General features: G+C 40.8%; 1 protein-coding gene across 1 annotated transcript in view; it reads left to right on the top strand.

The window, feature by feature from the left end:
* Window positions 1-14,163, top strand: part of SNTB1 (syntrophin beta 1) — a 106,229-nt gene that overhangs the window by 38,408 nt on the left and 53,658 nt on the right. The gene's annotated exons all lie outside the window — the stretch shown is intronic.

Genomic DNA, 14,163 nt, shown 5'->3' with positions numbered 1-14,163 from the left:
ATCTACAGTATTAAGACTTTGTTTGTGTAAGCACCAACATTTGGGAGTTCGCATGACCTGCGGGCAAAATGGTGCCCCAGTGACCAGCAATGGGATGGGAGGAATAGCAGAGAAGTGCTGCTTTGTCCTCATCTTCTTGGGCCTGCCTCCTTGGCCTTTCTCCAGGAAGAAATGGAGGCCCTGGTGCTGCAAGTGTATTTTAGGAGATAGAGGAAATAATTTGTAGTCAGAAGTGTGGGAGAGGCCAAGGCAGCAGTAGCTCAGCCCATGTTTCCCTCAGCCATGTCATTCAGGAGGAGCTTGTCTACCAAGAAAACCCAGGTCACGCATTTCTAGGTAAACGTAACTGCTTGTTTTTGAATAAGAAGGGTAGTCATAGAATTCTTGTGTGTATTTTTTAAGAACCATAACTTATGATCACAAGAAGGAAATAGTGAGGCTGTTAGAGCTGCCACAGAGATATCAGGGGGTACATAGTTTGGAGAAAAGCAAGGTGGCCCTTTGGGTTTGTCTTTCTGGAAGGTGAAACTCTGCTTAAGTACATGAGGCTTTTTGTTGTTATTTTTCCTACTCCTGAAGAATCTATTGAGCTTTCCACCTTTTGAGCACAGCAGGTGCCTGTGCGATTACTGCAGTACAATGCAAAAAGAAGAGGAGAAAGCATTGGTGGGGGGGATCCTGGCAAACATTATTTGAAGCATTAGAATAGCACAGCGGAATGACTCCCTGACCATCACTGATGAAAGTGCCACTCGTTGAGCTCGCCAGCATTCCAGCTTAGCATTTTTATAACAATTTAATTACTGCTGTATTGGATACTACTGTATTGAATATAGCTAGCATCTAATGCTCTGGAAGTGTACTGTAAAGAAAATGGAGAATATCAAACAGGCAGCCAGACTGTAATGAGTTTTCTCATCCTGTTAGGTAATGTCTCCGTAACAGCTCCAATAACTGTTCTGTTCTTTTTTTTCTTTTTTTTTCAGGATACCGTGTCCTGCATTTGATAATGCTTTCTTTTTCCATTAAATCCACAATCTTTTTATCTAAATGTACTATTACTGTTAAATATATTTTGTTTTCTACTTTCTGCTGGTTCTCCATGCATGCTAGAGGTGTCACAGTGGGCCGTGCTTCAGTTTGGCAGAGACACCTTGTTGTCATTTCATCAGAGCCTTCTCTTTGGAGGATGGCTGAGTGGTGCAGACCTGCTGCTGCAACTTGATCTCACCATGGTGGGTGTCACATAGCTGTGATCTGAAAATACTGACATGTAGGGAATGCTCTGAATGCCGTAAAGAGATTTTGCTGGGGAGGCAGTCTTCCTATGTAATGGTAGATTGTTAGAATTTCTGGCATGAGCATGTTGGCGTCATTAACCATAGCTCAACATGTGCTTCACAGGATGCTTTTGTCTTTGCTGCTGTACCTTCTCCTAGGGACAAAGAATAGCTGTGCAAGCAGAAAAATTCAGCCTGGGAGTCTCCTGTAGTATCAGTCCCAGCACAAGGTGCTGCTGGGTGGGAGAGGTGCAGGAGCTCTTCTGCGTGGAGCAGAGGAGAGCAGATGAGGAAAGCCTGTCCCAGTGGCAATGGTTATCTCTTCTAGAGGAGAAAACACATGAGGAGCAGCTGAAGTCACGTAATTTGCTCAGCCCAGAGCAGAGGAGCTGAGGTGAGGCTTCATGGCTGCTGCAGCTCCGCACAGGAAACGGAGGGCAGCGCTGAGCTCTGCTGTCTGGTGACCAATGATAGACTCCAAGAGAATGGCGTGAAGCTGAGACAGGAGATGATCAGGTTGATTATCAGGAGGTTTTTCACCCCAGGGCAGTGATCACGACACCGAGCTTGCCAGAGTTCTAGAAGCATCTGCACAAAACTCTTAGACTTTTGATCTGATTTTTGGTGGTATGTGTGGAGCCAATATTCTCTTATGGTAACTTCTGTTAATTAGTGAGCCATTATTTACTCATCAGGGAATCATTTTCTGGCCCTTCCTCTGGTAGAAGAGATAGAATTATCCCTAGCATACCTCCACCATCAGCAAGCTTAAAATCCTCTCCCATCTCTTAATCTTCTTTTCTAAAATGTAGTAATCAACCAGGCAGATTGGTCTTAGGATTCCTAAAACGTTTTACTTTATACTTTGCCACCAGCTTCACTTCATTGTCTTGCAGTCCCTGCAAGGGACGCAGCTGCAGAAGTGGTCTTTAAAATGCTGGAGATGAGCATGGTATAAATGAGTTGTTTATTGGTTTCTGACATTTGCTGAAATCTAGAGTTTCAAAGTTGTCCTTTAAACACTGGAGCACAAACCTGCTATGGCAATAAGCCCAAAGGTCAGTTTACTTATGTGAGTGATCCCTGGAGAGACACATTTCTAATATTCTGCTGGCCTTTGGTGTGCAAGATGAGAAAAGAGTCACCCCAGTGCTGGGGACACAGGCTGGCATATTCTAGTTCTATATGACTGAGGTCACAGTTCTTTCAGCTGGTTCCAACTGGAGTATCTTGGTAATCTGGTGTTGAGCACTGCTTCCAGCAGTTACTTGTCAGTGTTGATTCTTCTCACAGTTTCCATTCTTTAACCATTCAACTTTAACCATTAGGCCTGATCTAATTCCCCTTGAAGTTGAGCCCACAGACTTTGGCAGAAGTTTTAGATGATCCCAGAATCAGAAGCTCCTTGAGGCAGAAATTCTGTTGTTGTTTTACATATCTATATTGCTGCACCCATCTGTACTGCCGTAAAAAACAGTGATTAAAGAACTGATATCATCTGATTGTGCTGTCTATAAGAAGAAGGAGGGACCTGCCCTTAAACGAAATAAACAAGTCTCAAGCAGCTAATTTTCCCTGTTTGTATTCCCAAGTCTTTCTAATGTCATAGCAGATCTGGTTGTGAAAGCAGTGAATTCACTTTCCCTTTTGAAAGGCACTCACACACTGTAGCATAAAGAAAACCAGTTATGCTAATGGTGAGCACACAAACACATCATCCGTTGCTTTCTTTCTGTCTTTGCCCTGCAAGCATATGTACTTTTGCAGCGGAATTATTCTCGAGACTTACAAAACAGACAAGCAGAAAGTGTATGGGAGCTGGCCTCGTAAGTTCAGCACAGCTTCACTCGATCTGCACAGATGCAAGGATTCCTCCATGCATCAGGTGTGCCTCGAGTCCTGTTCTGTCCATACACACTCGGCTGTGCATCCCCATCTGGCTTGATGCTACACTTGCGCTTGCGTGAGCTGTCTTTGCTTCAGGCAAAGTGCTGTCACACAGCACAACTCTGAAGCAAAGACTCCAGTGCAAAAACTTCTTAGCACTGAGCTGGAGCTGAAAGTTTGTGTCTTGATGGAATCCTTACATGCGAAATGTGTGATAGCAACACGGGAAATTCTTCTGCTATTAATTACAAATGCATCCTAGCAAGAGTATTACCCTACTCATATTTCTTTTTTTGTTCCCCATTTTTTACAGTGTTTTTTACAAACAGCACCTGCTTCAGCTGTCTGTGTTAGAAGGAAATAAAATGTAACTGTAGCAACGCAGATACAAGCGTGATTTTTATTGTAGGCTTTTCTGCCTGCTTATTTCCTTGTCATGTGCTTATTGTCTCTTAACTTGTACTTGATTTCTTAGCTCCTTGGGAGGGGACCATCTTTTTGTTCTATGTTTGCACAGCATCTGAGGCTGTCATGCCCTGGTTCTTCACTAATCCTGATAAGTGCTCCAGCAGTACAAATGGCAAGTGAATTTGAGATGCGAACAAATCAACATTCTTCTCACTCATTAAACATTTTTTTTTCTCTGTGATGATTTGAAATGGAATTGCATTTCATTACAGTTCAGCTGGGAATTGCCAGTTTCTCTTCCAACCTCTGTTACCAGCCTCCTGGTACAGCCTCCTTCTGCAGTTGACCAAGAAGTACTTGGCAGGCAATTTGCAGACTCTGAAAAACAATAGGTTGTACTATTTTAACCTGGCTTTGTCCTAACCTGGAACAGGCTGAATTGGCATTTGGGATAGTGAGGAAATGTGATTTGATGTGCCAAGTCAACTGCACTTGCTTTTCAGTGGCTGCTGTGGACAACTTTTGTCCGCTTTGTCTGGTGGAGAGGTGGAGGGGCTATGCTGGCCCCAGCATCTCAGCAGTACCAGGTTAGTCTCTGTAATTCTCTGTAATAGGGCCTGAATGAAGCAAGGAATTACTTTGCCCTTAAATTGAAGATTAATGCTTATTTTTCTTTTTCTGGGACAGAAAACACAGCCTGTTTTCTAGAAGGATAGTGTCCACTGAAACAGGATTATATTTGTATTATTATTGCAGAGACATTTGTGAAGTAGATTTCTGTACTACAGTAAAGAGCCATGACCCCTCACAGAGTTATCTTTTAAGCTGCATGCTAAACCCATGGAAGCTTACGGCTCAAAGCTAATGGGGATTTAACTTCTCACTGAAAGAATTTGGAGCCTAACACTATTTAGATGCTCTTTGCTCTCATTGATTAAATGCTCAGTCCTCTGCAAGGAACCTAATGGAATCATAACTGTATGAATTTTCCATCTAACAAAGTGAATGCCAGGAGACACCCCATGCAATATTTAATAGAGAAGGAATTTGATCTTAAAAGTGAAAGTACTTTTTTGTTTGTAGAGAAAAAAAGAAGAATTTGAGTAAGATCTTACGTTTTCAGAGTATCCCACAAAACCATTTGGTGGAAATAAATCCAGTTTCTGTATTGTGATCTCTGGGATTCCTATTACGGTTTTCACTGCTTTCCTTGTTTACAGTGTTCCCTCACTCATTTCTGAAAACTGTTTTGAAGAACTGTTTTAAATGATTCTATTTAAAAATAATAAAACTGCCAAAGAAAACCCCAAATCTTGCTTTTCACTCCCAAATTGAATTGTGCGCTGGAGATTCAAGAGCACTACATACCACCAGGGATCACTGGTACTTTCTGAGATGCAGCAATGACAGCTTCTGAGGGATGAGCGTAGGAGAGCTATAGCCTTGGTACAAGACACTGAGCTGTGAGCAGCATGTAGCACCGTGTCCTGTGGCAGCACACATGGATTCCAGTCATGGTCTCTTCGGTTGCTGCGGTTCTGAGAATTTTCCTTCTTCAATATCTTGAGTGCTTTCTGACTTCTGGCTAGTGGTAATGACGAGTGTGTTCATTCTGTACTTGTTTGTCGTTAGAGCTTTGGTGGTTTATTCCTGGAGAAAACTGTGATCTCTGGCAGGAAAGAGATCTGTTCAGATGGAAGCCTAAGCAGTGAGGTATGAGCATGTGGCCTAGTGTTTCATTGTCCTGCTCTTTTCCTAACTGCTGTGTTGCCCTGCCTGAATGTACAGCCCTGTCTCCTTTTTTTTACTTAGGGACAAGTGATGGTGTGACGTAGGATCTCATCTTCCTTCTAGTGCCTCAGTAAGCTCTGTGGGCTGACAGCTTGGGTTGATTGCTTCTCTAAATGTACCAAACTTTTTAAATTTCCATTTTAAAAGAGAAAGAGAGAGAAAGGTAGGCAAGAAATGAGCACTTAGAAATTTGCACTCCAAGTCACTGTTAGTGTTCACATTATATTTATGTGTATTTATTTGCACTTGAATATTCCAGGTATGGCCAATGATATCCCCAGTTGAAATGGTTGATAGTTAAAACATTCCCGAAAAGAGAAACCTGGACTGGCTGGAGACTAGGGGTTCAACAAGGACAAGTGTAGAGTCCCACAGCTAGGGAGGAAAATCCCTTCATTAGTGCAAGTTAGGATCTGATCTACTGGAACAGAGCTCTGCAGAGAAGGACCTGGGTGTTCTGGTGGACAGCAGGTGGCCACGAGCCAGCAGTGTGCTCTTATGGCCAAGAAGGCCAATGGTATCCTGGGGTGCATTAAAGAGTGTGGCCAGCAGATTGAGGGTCAGTCCTCCCCATCTACTCTGCCCTGGTGAGGCCACATCTGGAGTTCTGTATCCAGTTCTGGACTTTAGCAGGGGAGCTTGATGATCTCCAGAGGTCCTTTCCAACCCCTACAATTCTGTGATTCTGTGATTTTATTTATGTGACGCCTTTCAGTAGATATTCCTGACATTGAAGATACGAATTCTTACATAAATGATTGCCCTGAATTTGTTCATTTTTTGAAACTCTTAGTGTTGTCCATTGGAGAATGAAAAAGATAATCTTTGAAATTTTGAAAGCGCTTCCAGCCTTGTTCTATACAACAAAACTGGGGGATCTTTGAAGCATTTCAAGTTGTTCCCAAAGAGAAAAGATTGTAGGCAGTATGGCTCCGGTTTTCAATTGCCCTGTGATTCCTTTGAGATGATTAAAAATGAAAAGTCACAGGGGGATGGAAATTAAGTTGAATGCTGAGAACTCTGACATAGACTTGCTGCATGACTTTGAGGAAGGCATTATAACTTGCCTCTGTGAGCATAAGCATCTAAAACGGGTATAATCATACACAGCATAATGATTTCCCTCGGTGAATGCCATTTTCAGTCTATCTTGTACTACTTAATGATTTGTGTGACTGCTGGAATAACTGCATTCTCTAAAACTGTAATGCCCTTATGTATTTTTTCACATAATCACCAGTGGTTGAAATATTTGTTCTGACACTTGAGATTACTCATGTAAACAGGAAAAATTACAGCATACTGGTGATGCCAGACACCTTGAATTCCATCTGAGCATGTGGGAGATTGGAAAAGGAGCTATAAATACTAACAGTGAGGGTAAGCAGTATGCGTGAGCAGCACATGAGAAATTCTAAGTTTACTTATTCCTGAGGTTTAGATAATATATTTTAAAATACTGGTTTACGTATGTTAGCATTAGATGCAAGACAACTCTTAAGAATCTGAGTGCTCCAAGGGCTGACTGGAGAAATATGTGCTTGGTTCCATTTTCTCCTTCACATGAAGCCATGTTTTTACGCTGCACTTTGGGCAGAGTTACAGGGAGTATGATTACCCAGTCCTAACGTCATGTCACTGTAACCTCAGTTTTTGTTTTGAGCTGGTGAAGCATTCTGCCTTGCAGACAACCAAAAGGTCCAGTTTGATTTTTAGTGGATAACATACAGGTCCTACAATGGTTTTTCTCAACATGTGACTGCTAATTTCTACGTTCTGCTCCCAGATTGTCTGTTTCAGACACTTTCCCTCTCCATTATAAGAGACGTGCATAGCTTAATTGTAGAGATCAAAATGTCACATAGTGTAGCAAATGAGCTGTGTCACCTTTTACAAAAAATGTAGTACGTTTTTTAGCTACTGCTTGCAGGTTTTGACAGTGGTCTTTTTTAATTTGCTGTTGCTTAGGTAAGGGACACTTGTGCAGTGCAGCTGTTCTCTGCTGGGTACTATTCCTTCTGAGTGTAAGCTCTTCAAGGTAGCACCAGCATCTCTTTCTAGATCAAACTGTAGGCATCTTGTTTATCACCAAACATTATACTTCTGGGGTTTACTGAATATTTACCAGCTAAGATTTGCTTTTCAGATCATGCAGAGGTGGATATGTCTGCATTTATTTTTGGGAATTAACATAATGTTATTGGAAGCCTGATGAATAGCCTATGGACCATTGCAACTAGAATTCATGCATTCATTATTTGTGACATTTCTTAAACCAGAACCAAATAGATCCAGTTTATTGAAACAGGAACTGTGAAACTTAAGAGAAGAATAATCTATTGATGGATGAGGAGAGAAACCTTAACACATCCAGTGTAATATACATGTCTAGAGGAAATTGTAACGGAAATTGTTGAGCAAGATCAGCTGTAGGCTCTATCTGTATTTATTATTACTCTATCTGTATTTATTATTAATTTGTCATTTTGAAATTTTCTGTACTAAATTATTGACAACCTGTGACTCTTTTGATCACTCTGTCGACTCAGATGCTAGCAATGTGTTACATTTAGAGATGTGAATCAGGGCAGTGGTCCAGCCTTTGGTTTCACTGTGATTCACTGTGACAGAATTTCATGTTTGTTTAGTTTCCACTGAGCTGCTTTGAACAGAAATATAAAAATTTCTCCTTGGCATTGAAACTGTATTTTTGGTTCCTTGAATGTTAGCTGAAAGTTGGACTTTATTCATAGAACACAGTCATTTAACTTGCAAACAGTTCAGTGGCTGGATCAGCCCACATGATAGTCTACACAAAATGAAAGAGAAGAAAAATGGCACATTGAAGACTCTTCTTGCAGTGTGACGCAGAAGTATGGGAAGGCCTGGGAATGTAATCTCCAGCTCCACCATTACAGAGAGGTCCCTGGTGCTGGTGGGAAGGAGAAGGCATCTCAAGGGGCTGCCCGGCCAAGACTAGCTGCTGCATTTTCTTCTACAGCTTCTTGACTTCTGTGACAGCTTTGGTAGCAAAATAGGAGCTTTTGGTGATCTGCTGTGGATATTGTAGCGCTGCTGGTTGCAGACTGGTTCCTCTGCCCTATTCAGGTCGTGAAAACCATGAGGCTTTATAGACTGCTCTCTTGCAATCCTAAGAGCAGTCTGTTTTCTCCCCTTACCGTGTACCTTGGCAGAACCTTGTCATACCATTTACTTTTATTTTTTCTCTATGATAGTGTAAATAGATAGGAAATGCATATTCTGCTTATCATTTAATGCCTTTACTTTTCACAAGAAATAAGGATAGCACTGGGGTTTCTATTTATAACAACACAGGCTTAACCTTGTCACGTATTTGCAAAGAGCAATTAGATAGGGACCTGGACACTGGGCTGCTGTTTGGACTGAGTGTCTCCTTACCTCACTGACAAAGCTCTCTTACCTACGCAAAGCTGCAGACTGCAAAGTGCTTCAAACAGGAAATAACTTCATTTCAGGGACAGAATGGTGTGATGAAGCTTGCCACTGCTGCTTAAAACAAATTCAATTGTAGATCATTTTCAACCATCCCATTTGCAGCCCACCAGAAGCTTGAGATTGAAGGTCACTTACCAGCAGCCTTTTGGTACCAATTGCTAATGCCTTCCCTTCTGGTGAATTTAGTCTAAAGATGTGTCCTTCTCCCAAGTCCTGACTCAAACCTGTCTCTCTAAGGAATGAAGCAACATCTGCTGAATTCAGCTGAATGTACTTTAAACCAGCAGAAAGTGGTACATGCTTTGTCTCACTGAAGGGTGGGAAATGGCTGAAATGTAAAGTGGATTTGTATTCTCCCAAGGTGTTCATTAATCATTTCCCTGAAGATCTAACCTCTTGGGGGAAAGTCAGTGGTGTTGCTGGATGTTACTTGTCTGAATGTGATAACGGAGACTTCTGTAGGAAACTGAGTGGCAGAACTCAGAAAAAGTACTGTTGACTGTTTTTGAGTTTATGCTCGTGTTAAAGGCTTTGAAAGAGTGATGTGACATATCCTCACAGATCATCTCATCCATGAACTCTTTTCTTCAAATATTTGGATCTTAGTTTTGATGATGCCACCAGAACCTGGACATTTTTACATATGTCTTCACTGTAATGAGCGCAGTTTGAGTGAGTTTAGAAAGAAGCCAATAAGTAAATTTCGGAGTTGTGGTACTAAATTAACTTTAATTCAGTAATTCTTTGTCTCCGTGAATCTCAGTTCAGTTGACAGGAATGTGAAGTGCTCTGCGTTTAGACTGGCATAGTTTGGGCGCAACTTCTGAGTTTTTTGCAAATGTTTTCCTTTCAGTTATAACTAGCTCTGAAACCATTTGGGATATAAGCCTACTACACCACAAGTTTTAACATTTTTTAACATTTTTTAATGTTTTAACATTTCATCAAGCAAAATGACAGAACTGTGCTGAAGGATTGACTTGCCCATCCTTTGCCCTTCCAAAACCCTCATACCTCCAGTGATTTCTTCTAGGTTTGCTTTTGCCTATTTTTTTCTTCTTCTTCTTTTTACAGTATCACTTTAGCAGCTGTTGGATGGCTCTGACTTGTTAACACGGGCTTGCAGTTGTCCTGGTGCACGCACTTCAGCACACGAGAGTCAGACGGCCCCTTCTTACTGAATAAGTTGATAAAAGCAATTGATCTAATCACATTCAATACTGTGGGCTTGAAAAACTTCTTAACTGATTTCCTAACGCAATCTTGATAGATCTGAAGTACGGTGAAGGACATGGCCAGCTCCTCTTCTGTACACCAGCTTTCAGAGCGGATGAATTTGGATTTATGGGAGATTTGGAAAACCTCTGTGTTTTGGATATAGATATCAGTAATGTGGAAATAACTTTAAGAGGCTTCTGTGTGATATTTTCTACTTAGTGTTGGTAGCTGTCTCTGATTGCTTACTTAAGAAAGAATGAATGCATGAAGAGAAGACTCTGCTTTTTCCCTGCAAAGAAGACATCCTGGATCATCTTTATTTGAGCAGATTCAGGCGTGTTGTTCCCTTTACTTTCATATTGTAAATGTACACTTCTTGAGCTCATTCCTGTTGTAATGAAAGAGCTTTGCTCTGCAGAACTGGCTTCTCTTCAGTGGTCTTTATTTTCCCTCCTGGGAAACAGTTTCAGTGTGTCAGAAAAGTCTCAGTTCCACAGAACTGTTCAGCCAAGAACCTGACCAAATCTGTCTGTAGTATTTCTCTCATTAAAAGCCAGCTTCTTTCTCTTAAAAAAGAAAGAAAGAAAAAAGAAAGAAAGAAAAGAAAGTCATCTGTGAAGAGTAACAAAGGATTAATTGTGGAGACTGGGTACTTGGCAGAAACTGCATATAAATGAAGTGCTTTTTTGGAACTGCATTGCCTGTCTCACAGATGAAAAAATAAATGTGAAGTATTCAATGTGTATCAGCAGATTAATTCATTTGACTGCCACTTCCGCTTCTCTTCTCGTTACGGGGAGGGGAGCTCAGGAAATTGGAATTCTAATTGCTTGACCGCAGTTTCTAATTTGTGGTGTACCAAAAGGGCACGGATCATTAATTAGTACTGGATATAAGGATCTCTGAGGTTGAGGTACAGCATCAGACGGATGAATTTAGATAACTCTTTACTGAAATTACAGTCTATCAGTAAATTGAGTTACAGTAATGAAAGCATTTGAATTTTTTCTCAGTCTCTGCAAGTTTCTGTCTTTGCAGAATGCGTTCTGATGGTCTTAAAGAATGTAACATTCTTATACAAGTATATATTTAATAATTGTGTTCATCTTATAAGTATATCCCTGCATCCTTTAGGCATGTGTAAATATATCCATATTTCCATATCATATATATCCATATTAGGAATGTGTACACATGTACAAGCATAGTCGTGCATAACTTGGAGTTATTGTTCAATTGCATGCCTTATTTCATTTTATTTAATGTTTTGGGTTTTCATTCTCTCAGGTAGCATCACTGGCAGTTTTAAGAAGTATGTACAGTGTTCTTTATAGCTGCTTGCTTTTTCAGTCAGTACCTGGATTAATGCTGCTACACCCAAAGGGAAATGTGGTGCTTGAGTGTAATGGTCTGAAAACTGAACATTATCAACATTATTACTTTAAAGTCCAATAGTCTGTATTATATATTTTTAGTAGTTTAAAAACTTGATGGTGTGACTGCAGTTGCACATTAACACTGCTGCATTCAAGATTCTCAGATAGTGCAGCAAAGAACGGGAATATGCCCACAGTACACACCGGTATCAACTTGTTTTCTATTAGCTGGATATGGGTAGACTGTAGAATGTAGTCCTATGGAGTCACCATAAATTTCCAGGTGTCGTAGGGTTTCTGGTGCAGTGGTATAAACACAGTGTTCTGCAGGATTTGCATCCAGAGTTTAGAGGTAAATAGGAAATATTTGCTGATAAAATGTGTGAATTATCTCAACAACATTTTAGCTAAAGTCATAAACTGGACCTTAGTTGTAGGTGTATAATTACGGGCATTAACAAGACCAAATGGAAAACAACAGCTCTGAAAAAAAGCCAATTCTAATTGGTTGAAGCTCTGCCACCTGTTCTGTTTCTACATTCCATTTGCACATTTACCTGTATCTGTGTAGGGGGCTTTTGATAAATGAAACACATCTGAAAATGCAGGAGCCTTAAAGCCTGTTCTGTAAAACTATAGAATTCAGCAATTAATCTGTGCTTTTATTTGGTGGGAATTAGGAAGTAATTAGTGGAAATATGCTAAAATATTTTTTTTTAGACAGGAAACATGCATTCACTTAATTTTTTTAGTTCTCTTGTAGAATTTTGTAGGAAGATGGTGTTCAACAGTGTGTTTTACCCATTTATCAGTGGACCTTTAGTCATGTAAGGCTCTGGGGCCGAGTATCCATTTCTCGTTGAAAGTCAGCAGAAACGAGATGTCAAGGAGCTCAGAACTCTGCAGGAGCCTTCATAACACTCTTTTTCTCCAGATAGTCTTCCTGGCTTTTGCTGTATTTGGGACTCGGTTTGTGGAAAGAGGATTACACTCTGCTCTCTCTCTCTCTCTCTGTCTCCTCCTGCTCGTACTTCCTCTTATACAGGAGTTCCTGAAATAGTGCAGCTGCCTGCCATGAATTCACCGCTGTATCGCATGGAAACTTGGTTTCTTGGCTCCTGGAGGGATGACTCTTTTCTGTTCCTGCACCTTGGGAATTAAATTCATATTTTGTGTTCCCACTTACAGTTTAGGATTAGAGCCAGATTTTTCACTTCAGCTTCCTTCCTTCCCTTGCCCCTCTCTCCTTTTCTTAATTAAAAGATGCTCAGGTTTAATGCATAGAGCTGCAGCTGGAAGAGGATGAAAATAGCACATGGAAAATAGTTACGCTGTTGTGACTCAAACCTTTATTTAGCAGCATATTTGCTGGCCTGTCACTGTAGATGAGTTCAAAACCATATCGGGTTACTTTTTTCGAGAGATTAATTGATAATCCCTAATTTTAAAGGAAAAAGTTTTGTTAGCAAAAGAACATTCTTAGAGCTTTAGCTTTCCTCCTTTCCACGTTAATGGCAAAATCGTATTAATTCAGAGGAAGCAAGAATAGATTCACCAGATCCAAATGTGTTCAGTCTCTCAGATTCCCAAAGTACACCCCAAATGAGATTCCAGCTGTTAAGAGCCAAACCTGTACGGCACAGAGAAAAACTACCCATTATCAACACCTTTGAAAAAGAGATTGTATATGGAATTCTCAGTGGTGAGCACTTATCTTGGCCATTCTTGTTCTCCGTTCTGAGTATTTCCAGTGCTTTCATTTGAAGCATCAAACAGTTCTGTCTGCTTTCCTCCTTCACCGCAATGCCCTTTTCTAATTTTCCCATCTTTTCTGTTATTAAATCATTCTCAGCCTCTTCAACCGAGCTGACACAATGACCTGCACTATTTCCTTGAAATTCTCTCTCACAGCATTTTAATAACGTCCCCAAATAATTTTGCATTACTCCTGCCCTTCCAGCTCATCTTGTTACTGTTTGAATGGCATCATCGAGTGACAGCAGCCAGTTAGGCAGCCACATCTGTGCAGGTGGGACTTGTTCATTTACACGAGGAGCTTGAAGGTGAGATCCTTCCTTGAAGGACCTCCATTGGGTTTGTGGAGGGCAGTTCCCCACTGAGAATTAATTTCTGCATACAGTACAATTAAGATTGTTTGAGATCACTGTATTCGCTATATATATTTGCTACTATATATGTTGAAAGAGGCTGAGAACAGATCTAATCTGGTACTGTGATTAGCACAAAAAGCTTGAACTCAATTTTATTTCCCTAGAGAAGGCTAATATGTGAATTGATTTTTGTTTACTCCAGACGTACATACGAGTAAATCAGCTGAAACTGCTTCCCAACAAGCAGAAGTAGCTCTTGAGATCAGTGACAGGATGCTGAAAGGCATGAACCAGGAGTGAGATGTGAGTTCTCAGCCCTGGGGTATCACTGGAGCATTTTAGATAAGTGAATAATAGATACGCTGTTCCTTTGTTGAACGTTTTTCTTAGAAATTCATCCACCTCACCGCTTCTGTACCTAAAAATTGCTCCATGGGAGTTCAGAGCCTGCTGAGCAGAGGTCAGATGGCACTCCTGGCTTTACACTTTGTGGATCCTTATGTTCTTATTTGTCTGTTCTGCACTTTTCCCTTATTTTTGTACTGTGCTGAGATAGGCTGCAATCAAATCTCCACCTTTTGTATTTGCACAATTCTCAGCGCTGTGATGCTGGGC

This window comes from Lagopus leucura, unplaced genomic scaffold (genome assembly GCF_019238085.1).
Source record: "Lagopus leucura isolate 7727_CA_CO unplaced genomic scaffold, USGS_WTPT01 Super-Scaffold_100002, whole genome shotgun sequence".
Taxonomy (NCBI): domain Eukaryota; kingdom Metazoa; phylum Chordata; class Aves; order Galliformes; family Phasianidae; genus Lagopus; species Lagopus leucura.
The sequence above is the reverse complement of the archived record's forward strand: the minus strand, read 5'-3'. Positions and strand labels throughout refer to the sequence as shown.